The 14,586-nt window shown below is 31.9% G+C and overlaps 1 protein-coding gene across 1 annotated transcript in view; it reads left to right on the top strand.

The window, feature by feature from the left end:
- The window catches only part of TBPH (TAR DNA-binding protein-43 homolog), a 113,424-nt gene extending 99,234 nt beyond the window's left edge, over positions 1–14,190 (top strand). The window contains exon 7 of the mRNA XM_075354011.1: positions 14,154–14,190. The gene's annotated coding sequence lies outside the window, so the exon portion shown is untranslated. The remainder of the gene's footprint in view (positions 1–14,153) is intronic.
- The last annotated feature ends 396 nt before the right edge of the window (positions 14,191–14,586 follow it).

Genomic DNA, 14,586 nt, shown 5'->3' with positions numbered 1-14,586 from the left:
CAATACTTCTTCAGCATTTCAGATTAATCTTATGATATTGTGGTCCTAGATATCATGAAATTGTATCGGCAAAGTTCCCATATGGCTTGAAATAGTGTAGTCATTTTTTAATTAGTGGCTGCTTAAATTTTGTCTTTGTAATAGTAGCTGCCGACCGACATACTATACTATTAAAGCTCTGTTTTAAAAATTAAACAAAGACAATACAGTTTTATGAAAAAAATGACAGCCTCATTAACTTGTAATCTCTTGCAGGACTATCACTTAAATAAAAGCTGCCAACCTGTAGATATCCTATACTGTTAGTAGTACAAGATCCGGCAGCTGATTTCTGCAGGTATCTGTTTTATTACTGAAACTCAATTTAAATGAATAATTAATGATAATTTAATACATTACTGCCAGGTTGCCTACCAAAAATTGTCGCAGTTACCTTTAATTAAATATATTGTTAATTTATTTTAACGAATCGCAACTATATTCTTCTTAAGTGAATTAAACATCATTTGATAGAAAATTATGTGAAGAATGTAAAAAAAAATTGGTTACTAGCTCTCAGTCAGTCGTAGCCTTCCAAGTTGCCCGGTGTAAACAGGTATGTTATTAATTATTTACGTTAGTGTTTTTCAAAAAAATTATATACCAAATTGAAGTTTAATTTTTTCTGTACATGATAACACATGGTTACCTGTAAAAAAAATGGTCACAAGTAGTGGTTGCCATTATTTGAACTAATTATTTTCAGTCATTTTCCATTATGAGATCTGCCATTAAGAGTTGACAATGGACTGCCATTGTCAACTGGTTCAATTCCCAGGCGGTGAAATTCTGTGCAGAGGGATGAAAGAAACCGATGCAGCGTTATGAAAAGTGCTTAGAACTGAATGGTGATTATGTGGAAAAGTAAGAGAGTTCATTTTTTAATGACCAAATGGCCCCTACTTTATGAAAATGCCTCGTATGTTGTAACCAGACACAGTTAGTTTACCAAGATACTTTTATTTGTTACTTTGAGATGAAAGGATTCAGATTATTTGTGTTAGGGCGTTACGATTAATATCAGTTACAGATATATTTAGGACCTCATTATCAAAAAAAACTTGAAAATATCACATGGAGACATTTCATGATATTTTGTATAAAAAGTATGTGGTGCTCCGATATGTCATCGTCAACAAAAAAAAACAATTTTTTTTGTTTTTTTACGTGGTGGTGCTTTAGGCCTAATACAGGACACTGAAGTAATACTTCCTTCAAGTTATTATTATGACTTGAACAAGAAGGGCTATTTGAATCATTTCTATTGACTGACAGGTATGTTTTCAAGTACAAAGCCAGTAGACTCATCAGCTCCAATTCTCTGCTAATCTGAAAAAAATACTTCAGCATCAGCGAGCGAGTAGCTGACTTTTCTCTTGAGAAACATCAGCTACTGACGTGGTGGACTGATAAATAAGTTGTTATTTATCAGCCCACCATCATCTTCATTTGAATGTAGTGCAGGATCAGGTGGTTCAATAAATATAGATTCAACAGGAGGAATAAGAACTTCATCTTCTAGTATCATTAATATTTAATTTACATTCAGAGACCTGAAAAGTACTATTGCGAATCTGTTTCATATATTCTTTTTTTGTAAAAAAAAATTAATAATGAAAAGTTATTTTATGAATAATATAGGAAAGATTTTCCTACATATTTTTAATGGTGCATTTGTAGTAGAAATTTAAAAAAATTCTTTTTACAAGGTGTATTACGGTAGTATTTTTCTTTGTGTTAGACATAATAGCTGTGATTATGATAGTCATATTTAATTTTCATTCTTATTTATGAGAATCAAAAAACATGAAGATTATTTGAAATAAATGTCTAAAAATAATATTTAAAAAAATAAAAACATTAAAATGACTAACAAAATTAGCAGTGTAGGCACTTAGCATTGCCACTTGACACCCACTATGTGTGGTTACACTTAATAACTATCTGGATTGTTGCAAAACTAAATGTTATTTGATTTTTAGGATCACTAACCAAGGTAATGAGACATTTGGCAGAAAAAAATTATAAGAACTAATAAAGAAATTTCATTACTTACCTTGGTGGGTTTTCCTTTATAACCAGAGTACAACATGAAGTCACCAAAACAGAACATACAATCATACTAACTGGCATATTCAAAATAGTAATAATTGTACCCTCTGTTAATAACCTTACAAAGCACTAAAATTGTATTATACTAACAGCACCTCTGAAATTAAGGCTTGTAGAAAACAAAGAATTGCAGGTGTCATTTGGCATTGCTAGGCGTTAACGGATTAACCCACCGGGTTGGTGTAGTGGTTAACGCGTCTTCCCAAATCAGCTGATTTGGAAGTCGAGCGTTAAAGTCCTAGTAAAGCCAGTTATTTTTACACGGATTTGAATACTAGATCGTGGATACCGGTGGTTGGGTTTCAATTAACCACACATCTCAGGAATGGTCGAACTGAGAATGTACAAGACTACACTCATACATATCATCCTCTAAAGAATTATCTAAACTGTAGTTACTGGAGGCTAAACAGGAAAAAGAAAGGAAAAGGCGTTAACGAATTAAACTAAGTTTTGCTATAAATAAAGAGAAACAGTGACATATACAAAAGAATATGAAACGAGTTGTTTATTATAGGCTATAATATTATGATTTTCTTTGATATTGCGTAGTTATTTATGAAAATTATTTCTAAATAGCATGTGCACACTAATAACTAATATTCTTTTGAGCTTTGTTTCCCTACAAAATAAAAGCATTAAATTGTACAAAAAAAAAAAAATATGTTAAAGAAATGTGAGTGAAAGTAATATAATTATTATTTATTATAAACAATATTAGAGATATTAAGTTCGTACTATTTATAAACTTATAACAAAATGATTTTATACAAAATAATTTATATAATAGTTTAAATAAATTGCAGATGAAATTAATAATTAAACGACAAATTTAAATAAATAATAGCAATAGTAATTAATACCAAAATAAAATTAATAACCAGTACAAGCAGTATCAATTGGAGGTCTTACTTTGTGGAAAAGAGTAGCATGTATTCTTAATGCCGGGTTATAAGAATGAGATAGAGGAGGCAAGTAGAGGCAGCATGTAGAAGGACCTGCCTTTAAATGTTACATCATATAAGATTCTTTGGACACAATATGAGGATACAAGATTTGAGACTTCTAAAACAGCTAGTACAATTTTGACATAGGATGCAGATGGATCAGAGAAATAAGAGAAGAAATGAAGGAAATTGACTTAACTCCGCACACAAGATAAAATTTAAAAAAATCAAGATCATAACGCTGACTTTACACTCACGAGAAAGAAGCTTAACACTAGAAAGGTCACTGAGATCGGAAAGTATGAAAATGTACTGGGAGGTTTGCAAGGCCCAAACAGTCCCTTCAAAGAGAGTTGGAAATGGACTGACTAAAATGATCCTATGTGGTCATAAAAGATGAAACAAAAATCAAACTTGTTTTGTTATTGATTTATTAATTTTATGTTTATCGTTTTATTTGTTAGATATAACACAGTATCTAATAATACTGATAAACTTAAATTTATAAGTTGGTTGACTTTAGTCCTCAAAAAGGTGTGGTATACTGTTTTTGGCTTAAAATTTCCTTATAATTCATGCATTTTGAATATGGGTCAGACCTAATTAATAATATATGAATAATTGTCTGATTGAGAATGAATTCTTACTTTTATATGCATAAATTTTTAGGACTTGAATTCTGGGTTTGATCACTTGAAAAACTACTGTCAAGGTTGGACTAGAAATAAATTGATGCTTATGTGATGTAAAATTGGGGTTTTTATAAATACCAAAACACACAAAATATAATTTCATGCTGAATTAGGTAATACAGTATTGTAAACAAGTTAGTTCAATACATACCAGGGGAGCAGAATTTGTGCGAACAGGGGAAATTTGTGCTGTCCAGGGAAATTTTTAACAGTCGTGAAAAATAGAAATCATGATGTAAATATCAAAGGATGTTGTATTCACATCATTTTTATACATTCATCCTATTGAGCATTAGGCATAATGAGAACAAAGGTAGCAACGTCATTCTTGGTGAGCGATGACTCATAGACTCAAATTGCGACAGGCAAGGGACACATTGTGGTTACCAGTGAGTGTGTCTCATATCCTCTCTACTGCACTATTCATTTAGTTGCTTTTGGGTAGGCAATAGTGTTTATTTGTTTTTATTAGTTGGCTGGCTGCAAGCATATTGTTTTCTTTTAATAGTGAAGTAGTTAAGTGACTTTTAATAGTGATACATATCATATTCAGTATAGCAAGTATAAAATATTGTAATTTTATATTGATTAACTGTGTCAACATTTAAAAGTAAGGAAGACATAAACTGTGCGTTTTGTGACTGGTGCGGCATACGCGATAAATTTGGAAATCATTTTGTAAATGAGCATGCAAATGAAAAACCAAGAAGTAAAGCTCAAGCTAGGATTTCTCTATTTAAAAAAAAAAAAAAATTGTGACTGATGAAATAAGTAGCATAGAATTTTTATACAAACAAATAAAACTTGATGAATCACAATCACTTTGTACTAAATCAGACTTATCTTGTGGGCAAAACAATACCGATGTTGGCGATAACATGTCTATCTCTAACCAGCCAACTATTTATCCTAATGTTTTTGAACAGTTATCAACTATAAATCAGGTGATACCCGGCCTTAATAAAAAAGTTTATGAACAATTAAATCAGAATCAGGTTAAAACTATTGAAATAGGCCCATTTAGTTCACTTGTCTAGGCCAACACTTCAGTTGAGATAAATGAATAATTTGATGCAAAACCCATATTAATTGGGATAAGCAAATCGCTTCCAGATATTTGTCAGCTAATGCTGTGCTTAGCAGAATATATAGGCACAAGTACTTTGCTCCCCATGTGTAGAGCATTATAAAACCATTCCCAAGGAGGTAGTGATTCTTTTAAATCTGCCACTTTTGGTATTTTCTCTCTACCAAGTGAACACCAGTTAATTCAACTGGTTCAGCACGTACAGTTTTGAAATTTCAAAACCCATTTAATTGGCCACTTACAATCATCTGCTCATAAATGGTGTATTGACTTTTCTGAAGCAACTGAGAAAAGAAATGTAATTTTGCAGAAAGGACATGAAGAGGTTGGTCTGAGCAGCTTATAGTGCCATTAAAGAAGATAAGGGTGGAAAATAAAGATAATTAAGTCTAAATTTATTAAATGATGCTGATATTGGTGAGCTTAATCACTCCAAGGAATTTTACAGAGAATTCAGAAAAACATATTTTTTATCATGAAAGCAAAATTTTAGATTTTTTTTGCGTACCAAAAATCCTGTAACAAACCTTTTGTTTTTAGTATCTCTTACTGTTTATAAAATAACCGAACTTCACCGTACATGTCTGACCATTAATTGATGGTGTTCAGACTTGTATTATTATTGATATGTCACCATGTGGCACTTCACATAAGGGTGATGTTCTTGTTCAGAAACTCAAATGCTGTGGAGAATTTTAGTATTAAAATAAAAGAACAATTAAATGGCATGGCTTTTGGTGGACAATATTTTGTAGATACAAAAATGGCCCTGCTTTGTGAAGGGTTCAATCATGAGTTTTTCCTCCCTGTGTGGGACTTAGCACATAGATTAGAATGTGTTTTAAATGGCGTTCACAAAGACAACACTTTTTCTGGGTTTAATAACAGTCAAGCTCAAACAGTAGGAAATGTAATGAAAAATTACAACTGGGGAATTGGCTATGGTAATTAATTACATTAACAGATAAACTACAAGTAATATGTTACACCCTAAATCATTCCTACAAACTGATTTTGTTCAGAATGAATTGAGAGTTTATGGAAAATTTTAAAGAGATTTAAAATTATTTTTCATTGCTTTGCAAAAAAAAGGAAACTAAATGCACACAAAAAAGGCAAAAACACTGAAGATTAAGTAGAGCTGATAAAATTTTCTAAACCTGAATTCATTTACCAGCTACTTGGGCAATTGATATTTTAAAATTGGTGATGAATTTAGTTGCACCAGAGAAATTGTAAACGTATGTATCTGGACAGTTTTTGATTATTACACTTCAATGAAAAACTCGCTGAAGAAAATGGAAATTGAAATGCAAAGTGCAAAATTAAGTGAGGGGAATTTTCCATCTTTTTTAAGGAACTTGAAAGCTTAAATAACAATATTTACAAAGAATGTTTACTACCTGATGATCTAGAGAGATCAAGCTGTTCAAAAACTCAGAAACAATTTCAAGATGGAGAAGAAATTTATTCAAATGAAAAAACCTTCATTAGTTCTAGAAAAAAAACAAGAAAACCTTTATGTAGCATTGTCAATTCGAAATGAAAATTAGTGAGCCTCCTACTAAAGAAAATATATGAATGTTTTAGTAGCAAGTTCCTAAGAATAGCAGAAGAATCGGATGCAGATACACTTGAATCTTTAGCAGTTTTAACAAATTTGATCAATAAATCAAGGGTGCAACTTTGATGTTAAGTTCTTTTTTTTACAGTTGAAAATTATGAAGAGCAATCTTTCAAAAAAATGCTTGATTCTTCAAATGAGGCCAAAACCCTTCTTTAATTGAGTAAGACAACAGAGTGATCAAAGAACTATTTACAAACACTGAAATCTCAGAAACAATTTTTCTCCTTGAAAACAGCTTAAAAATCTGTAATGAGGATGTACATGAATCTGTTAATCAGTCATTGGCAACCATATACACAACCGAAATGTAAAATTTGACACTTATTTTCAAGAAGTATTTATTTCATGGAATGGTCCTCCATTCATCATGCATCACACCTTTTTTAAAGAGATCTTTGGACAGATACTTTAATGGTGGAAAATACCATTTTACAAAATTTTCCTCAACCAATTGTATAAAAATATTCAAAACATCAAAAGTCATTTACAGTCTCCACAGAGATAACGGAAGACTGCCTTTTCTTAATGACTTGCATCACTGCACTCATTACAGGTAATTGTCTTTATGAAGTATTATTAATTTTATCATAATATTAAAACAATTTTTAATACTGTACCTTTAAGAAAATATTTAAGCAATCCTACAGACATCTAATCAGAAGATTTTTTATTAGCCCTACAATATTTATGTATATTCTAAAAATCAAACAGGATAAATTTCAGCACCTGAGAGGTAAGTGATGGTAATTCCATTGGATTACGATTATTTACCTGTCGGGTCCTGATTTGTATTCAAATAATTGGCTTAATAAGTAATCTTTTTTTAACATGTCTCTTAGATTAAGCCTAGCACCTTTATTTTATTTCAGTGCCCTCTTCAGTGGTCATCTTCCCTTGAAGCCATCACAGTACAGCCAATATTTTTTTCTCAACATCACAATACAGACTATTGTGTTTGTTGAATTGTGATTATTAACGTATTTCTTGTTCATCAGATAATTTTTTGAATAAATTAAGTGTCTGCAACCCATGTATTTTTATTACTTCTCTTTTTATAACGAATCACATACAATAAATTGGTTGGTAAAATGTAATAAACCATCACCTTAGTTTTGGGGAAATTTCTGATCGAAAAAACTGTGTTTGCGGGAAATTTCTGGGGTCTGAACACTTTCTTCTCCCCTGTACAATACCAGGTGATTCAGAAAGAACTTCACATCATTAAAAGCATATAAAAATTTATTTAGTTAAATTACGTTGGTTTGAGAACTCATTTCTTAGAAAAAAACATCAAAACACATGAAAGTAGTTCATTAGTACTGAATTCAGCCACCTGTATTGCTAAAAATTGATACATTTATTGGTGAGGAATGTGCTCGCTGTGTGTTTTGGTTTCATGATTTGCAGCCAACAGCTGCAGTTCAATTTAATTTTCATGGAGAGTATGGTAGGGACCCTCCTAGTAGGCATACAATTTACTCTTGGCACCAAACCTTTGTTAAGACAAGTTGTTCTGTTAACAAACAAAATCACCAGGCTATCCACACATCCCTGAAGCAGCCGTAGAACAAATTAGAGAAAGCTTTAGACGTAAGCTGAAGAAATCTATTTGATGTGGGTCATGTATGACTGGCATTTTATAAACGACTGTTTGGAGTGTATTATGTAAACAATTGCACTAGAAGCCATACCAACTAGCCATGGTTCAATACATTACAGATGAAAACAAAGTTGTGTGGCTGTAGTTTTGTGTGGAATTATGGATAGAATTACAGACAATGATACTTTTTTAGTGACGTGTCAGTGTTTCATATTACTGGCAAAGTAAACATCCACAACTGCTGAATGGTAGTTAAAAATCCTCATGAAACCTAGCAGCACATTCGTGATAGTCTTAAGGTCAATTTTTTTTGTGTCCTAAGCAAACAAAAACTGTACAGCCCATTCTTCCAGGAGGCAACTGTAAATGGTATCATTTATTTGGACATTCTTTAAAATTTTCTAATTCCTCAGATGATAATGATTATGATGACCAAGATGAACACAGTTATTGTCAGCAAGATCGGACATTTTCACTACCATCTAAAAATGCAAGATTTTCTTGATACACGATTCCCAGGTCAGTGGACTGGTTATGAAGGATTGTTGCATGGCTACCTTGGTCCCCAGATTTGACTCCACTAGATTTTTTCTTTTGGAGTTTCATTAAAGATTGCGTTTATCTAGTACTCCTTTGCCTACAGTTCTTATTGAGCTAAGACTTCAAATTAATGCTGCAGCTGCTGTAAAGTAGAGGTAACGCCTGACTTGCTGGCTACAGTCTGGAATGAAATTGACTTCAGGTGGGATGTATGTGCATTACAAATGGAAGTCATATCAAACTAAAGTGAATGTTGGAGTGACAAACTTGATATGTTTTTCTCTGAAATGAGAACTCAACCGAATCAGTAAGTAATCTGAATAAATTTTTATACACTTTTAAAATTGTGAAGTTGTTTTTGAATCACAAGGTATTGTTAGTATGGAACGGCATAAACCATTATACTCATCTTTTATTTTTTGGCCACAAAGAGCCAGATGAGCCCTTCTTTATTTAAAAGTTAAAATAAACTTAGTTTATATAAAATTGTTTTATCTGAGTAAATATTTTATTCTATTTTCCTAATGTGTATGTTGTAATCTGTTCAACTAGTGGCCAATAAGCAACCTTCCCTTGGCCCAGTGAGATAAGGATGACATGTAAATTTTACCCCAATTTATTGGTTTTCACCTCAGATTTCTAAAAAAACTACATCAGATATGGTTCTGGGACTTAATATCAATTTTTTAGGTCAAAAACCATATCACCAATTCTGCCCCTCAATTAACATCCTAAAAATTTTAGTAAGATCTCATTTCACCAGAGTAGCTGAAATTTGAGCAAAACCTTTCACTGGCTGTAACTTGCAAATGAAGCAATTTAGGATATATATTTATATGAACTTTTTCCTTTATTTTCAGGAGTTAAAGTCCTGGGAGAACTTTGTGATACACCTGTATATTTATTTACTTGTATCTTTTTCAGTTTACATTATGTTCATTCTTGCTGATAGTTCATCCTTTATTGGTGCTTAAAAGAGTGATATTAATTTATTACTTTTAATAAATACTTTCTGATATTCTGGAAAAATTTTAAACGGCAAACATGTCCTTGATGCAAATGGATGCAGCAGTTCTTTTTTTAATATCCAAAATTTTTACAAAGTGTATACAAGTTGGGCCAAAAATGGGGTTTCAGAATAAAAACTTCTTTAGAATGCATTTTATTTAAAAGTTCAGTAAACATAAATAGAGGGATTTAGAATATTACGTGAGGTTCTGCATACAATCATTCCACAATTTGTAAGATAAAATTAACATTTTTTAAAAACATAAAACTAAAATTTCCTGTGTTCTACATTCTTTATACTTTTTTATACATTTAAAAATATGTTTTACAATAAATCTTAAATTTAAATTTTTACAATAAATGTAAATGTCTAAAATATTATTGGTGTTTTAATCTTCTAACATTTTCACTGATGTCACAAATTACAAACTAATGATTTTTGCAATCTAGTCATAGTTTAGTCTAGGGTATTTGGAGTGGGTGAATACTATTAGAAAAATTATTGGAAGGGTCCAGACATAAAATGTAAAGCCAGAAAAATTGAGAACAAATAATTAAAAAAAGAATGTGAAAACATGAATTTTTTCTGAAATATCTTGAAAAATATTTTTTTTTTATCAGCATTCTTCAGAGAACAAAATCTATTTGTTTTGAAGTTTGCTACAAGATAGAATTAGAAAATCCAGTTATAGGTACTGGTTGGTTATGGGGAAAATAATTAAAAAAGAAATCGATGAAAATTAATGTTAATTGAGGTATCAAATATAATTTACATTCAGTATCAGTAAAATTTATTTTTAAAATATGCCAAATACAAACACTTGAGAAAAGGGGTAATGTTGCTTTATCACCCAATGCCCACATGTATAACAAAAACTGTCGGTTTCTTAAAAAAACTTTCCTAAATGAACCAGTTAATTTTCAAACATTAACATATGAGGGTTTTTTTTTCAAGGTCTGATCGGTCGTGAAATAAAAACCAGCGCAAAAATCGGATGAACCTTTGAACATACGTGTTGCGCAGCGTCTCTAGTATGGCCTTCAATCACGCCGCGTCACTTCGTTTAGTTCTGAATACGCAGCTAGCATGTAAACAGGTCTACAACAATAAGCATCTCCCGCCAAGTGTGAAGTGCGTGCGGTAATTTCGATTTCTTCAGGTTGAGGGGTGTAATGCAGCTGACATTCATCGATGAATAATACGGTGAAAATTCAATTAGTGACAGCAAACTGCGACAATGGTGCAGGAACTTTAAACCAGGACATACAGATGTTCATGATACAGGCGGTCAGGGAAGGAAGCGAGTGTCAACCGATGATCTCGTTGAGCGAGTGGATGAGGCAATTCGAGAAAATTGTCAGTTCACAATTTCTGTATTGAGTGATTCGTTTCCTGAATTTCAAAGTCAGCTCTCTACACCGTTGTGAGTGAGAGACTTCAGTACCGCAAACTGTGTGCGTAATGGGTTCCCAAGATGCTGTCCGACCATCACAAAACAATGAGAATGGACGCCTCCCTAACCTTTCTCCAGCGCTACCACAGTGAAGGAAAGATTTTTTGAACAAAATTGTCACAGGGGACGAGACATGGGTCCATTTCGAAACTGAAGAAACAAAAGAACAATTCAAACAGTGGATGCATTCTCATCCTCTCAGTAAACCAAAGAAGTTCAAGCGAATCTTCTCCAACAGAAAGTGTATGGCTACTGTGTTCTGGGACCGGAATGGAGTTCTCTTGGTGGAATTCATGGAACATGGTACGACCATCACTGCAGCCTTATACTGCGTGACCCTTCAACATCTACGAAGGGCAATTCAGAATAAGCGGAGAGGAATGTTGTCATCAGGCATTGTGTTTTTCCATGACAATGCTCGGCTGCACACTACAGCTGTAACAAAGAAGCTCCTGGAGCGTTTTTGTTGCGAAGTATTTGATCACCCACCATACAGCCCGGACTTGGCTCCAGTCGATTTTAACCTCTTTGCTTACATGAAACGCTGGCTAGGAGGACAACATTTTGGCACAGACATCGAGCTGCAGATCAGTGTAGAAACATGGCTGAAAACACAGGCGGCTCTGTTCTATGACGAGGGTATTGGAAAGTTGGTACCATGCTACGAAAAATGTCTAAATCGGAGTGGCGACTATGTAGAGAAATAGCATAATGTAAGTACTTGTTACAAATAAAAAATTTGTTATTTTCACTGTGGTTTTAATTTCGTGACAGATCGGACCTTGAAAAAAAAAATAACCCTCGTACCATACAATCAACAAATGGTTGAGTACATGGAGAATATGTATTAACCAAGCAAAATTGAACCAAGTGACATTCACGATGAGGATAGGTCCATGGATCCATCAAGATGGTGTTGTAATTCTCAAACTGATAGTGTGATGTACATAGGTCATACATATCTTGATCTTCGACTAACAAAGAAAATTCATATAAGAAAGAAGAGAAGGCAACTTGATATAAGTTAAAGGAAATGTTCTGGTAATTAGGCAGATGTTCTTGTTTTTCCTTGTCTAAAGCTGCTGATATACTCAAAAAGTCTATATGGACCTATGGGATTGAATTATGGGGTACCATGAGCAGAAGCAATGTCTACACCTTACAGCTGTGTCAGAATAAGCTAGTGAGGTCTATATCTTAGTTTACAAGGAACAATGAGTACCAGGATTATTTAGGATTACAGTTCATGAAGGAGTAGGTATAACATTTCAATTCAAAGTATGAACTTTGGCTTGACTACCACACATTTCACCTGGCAATAAACCTACTAGACAATGGGAATGACACAAGAAAGTTGAACTGACTGTATGTTCCAGAACTAACTGTCTCAATGTGTGTATAGTAAACTTGGATGTGAATATTCTGCATTATCTATTTGACTCTTAATTTCAAATTTGTTAATTTTCTTCTTTTTTTATATTGGTTCATCATTTTTTTAGTTTTATTTATTATATCTTAATTTATTTTCTGTTGTTTTAGTGGTGTTGAGTGTCATTCATTATTTCTAATTGTATGTGCTTGGTATAAAAGTTTTTATTATATACTAGTGTGTAATTTTTTAATAATTTCACTGCAGACTCCTTAACATGTGATTTGGTATATGATGCAGTTAACTAAAGATTTATGTAAACGTAACCAATTCTAAATCAAAGTGGCAAGGTGACTAGACTGTTACGGTAGATTACGGTAGAACTTCAACACATCAAGGATATCGTGTTGCCATGGGACTCATCATATAAAAAAATTCGCTGAGAGGAAGTGGTCCTCTGACGATTGCGATTAGGACTTACCAACTCACGGATATCTGATATCTTCAGAAAACCTACCACCATGTGTAAGATATGACTGCTGTTTGACTGTGCGCCATATCCTTGTAGATTGTATTTGTTTTGCGGCCCTGCATCGTAAATCTAAAATGGTGAGAAACATTCACCGTATCCTAGGCAATAAAAAAGGTTTAGACCGGTTATTGTTATTCCTAAGAAGTATCAATATACTTAATAAAATTTAATATTATTTGCCATGTGACACCAACCATCGATTTTTAATTCAATTCTTGAATTCGTGTTCTGTTTTCTAGTACTAACCATTCTTATTATTTTAATTTTAATCTTATTATTTTAGTTTGAATCTTACTTCTGTAATCTTATTGTTATCTGAGTAGGGGCAATTTAAACCCCTCTTACACTTTGTTAAATTTTATTTATGTTTATTTAAATTTTATATATTTTATGTTTGCTATTATTTTTTAAATAAAATATATTTTATTTTTAAGATTCTGACTGTGATATTTGTTTTAAGAAAGGTTTTGGTGTTTTGCTGTAAACTATATATTTTTTTTTAAGATCATTTACGACATGTTATTCTGGCGGTCATTATCACTCTTGCTTGAATTTTTTAAACTTCATTTTTAATTGGCATCTACATTACATAATAAAGCTTCTTGTGTCATTTATGACTCTGATTACAAAAGGGATTATATATATATTTCATCATGAGTGAGGACTTCCAACAAATAAACAGTAGACAGACATGGAATAAAAAAATTTGAAAAAGAAAAAAACCATCATTTTCGTATATGATTGTTTTATTCATTTAACAATTTTGGTAAGTTGAATAATTTCTATTGTTCTTGAGTTCACAAGCTTGTGGGAATGATAATGAAACTAAAATGAATAATGCACTGTTATATCTTAAATAAAATAACATTAATTCTACGTAATGGTTTTATAATATTTAACCTTTAATTTTAAAGAATTTTTCAATAATCCTGGCAAATTTTGTTCTCTGTAAGATATTAATAAAAGAATTGATATATTATATCACTTATTTCCATGAATAAAGTTTCCTGTAATAAATAGTAATTACAGAGGTTATTGTACTCACTCAAGATATTATGCATACAACCCATCATATGTTTGCAATGAGTAAGATGCATGCAAGCATTCATTATATACTAACTTCTAATAGAATTATTCTTTTTTCAGATAATGATGAAGCATGCTGTACCTATTTTTTTAGTGGTGATAATAATTGCTACAGCTTCTGGACAAGTAAGTGTAATACAATTTTTCAAAAGATTTGTTAACTGTTATTAGTTGCTATTTTGAAATATATAGAGGATTTTATTAAAAAGTTGTTTTTAATTTCTAATTAGTATATGAGATTTTTTCATATTAATTCAGATATAAAAATTTTATATTATCAGATATCTTTCTTTTTATTATTGCCTCACTATAACTGGAATAATAGCATGGAGCATTCTGCCTCTTTTGTTATTGTTTCTAGGGAAAATGAGAATTAAAGTGGTGCAATATAAACTAAAAATTTATAAAGAACTATAGTAGAAATTTATATGATAAGGTATCAGGGTTCCACCTGTATTTTTCTCTATGAAGGTTAAAAAAACAGCCACCCACC

The sequence above is a fragment of the Lycorma delicatula genome, chromosome 1 (genome assembly GCF_047948215.1).
Source record: "Lycorma delicatula isolate Av1 chromosome 1, ASM4794821v1, whole genome shotgun sequence".
Lineage (NCBI taxonomy): Eukaryota > Metazoa > Arthropoda > Insecta > Hemiptera > Fulgoridae > Lycorma > Lycorma delicatula.
This window is presented reverse-complemented; position numbering and strand designations above follow the sequence as displayed.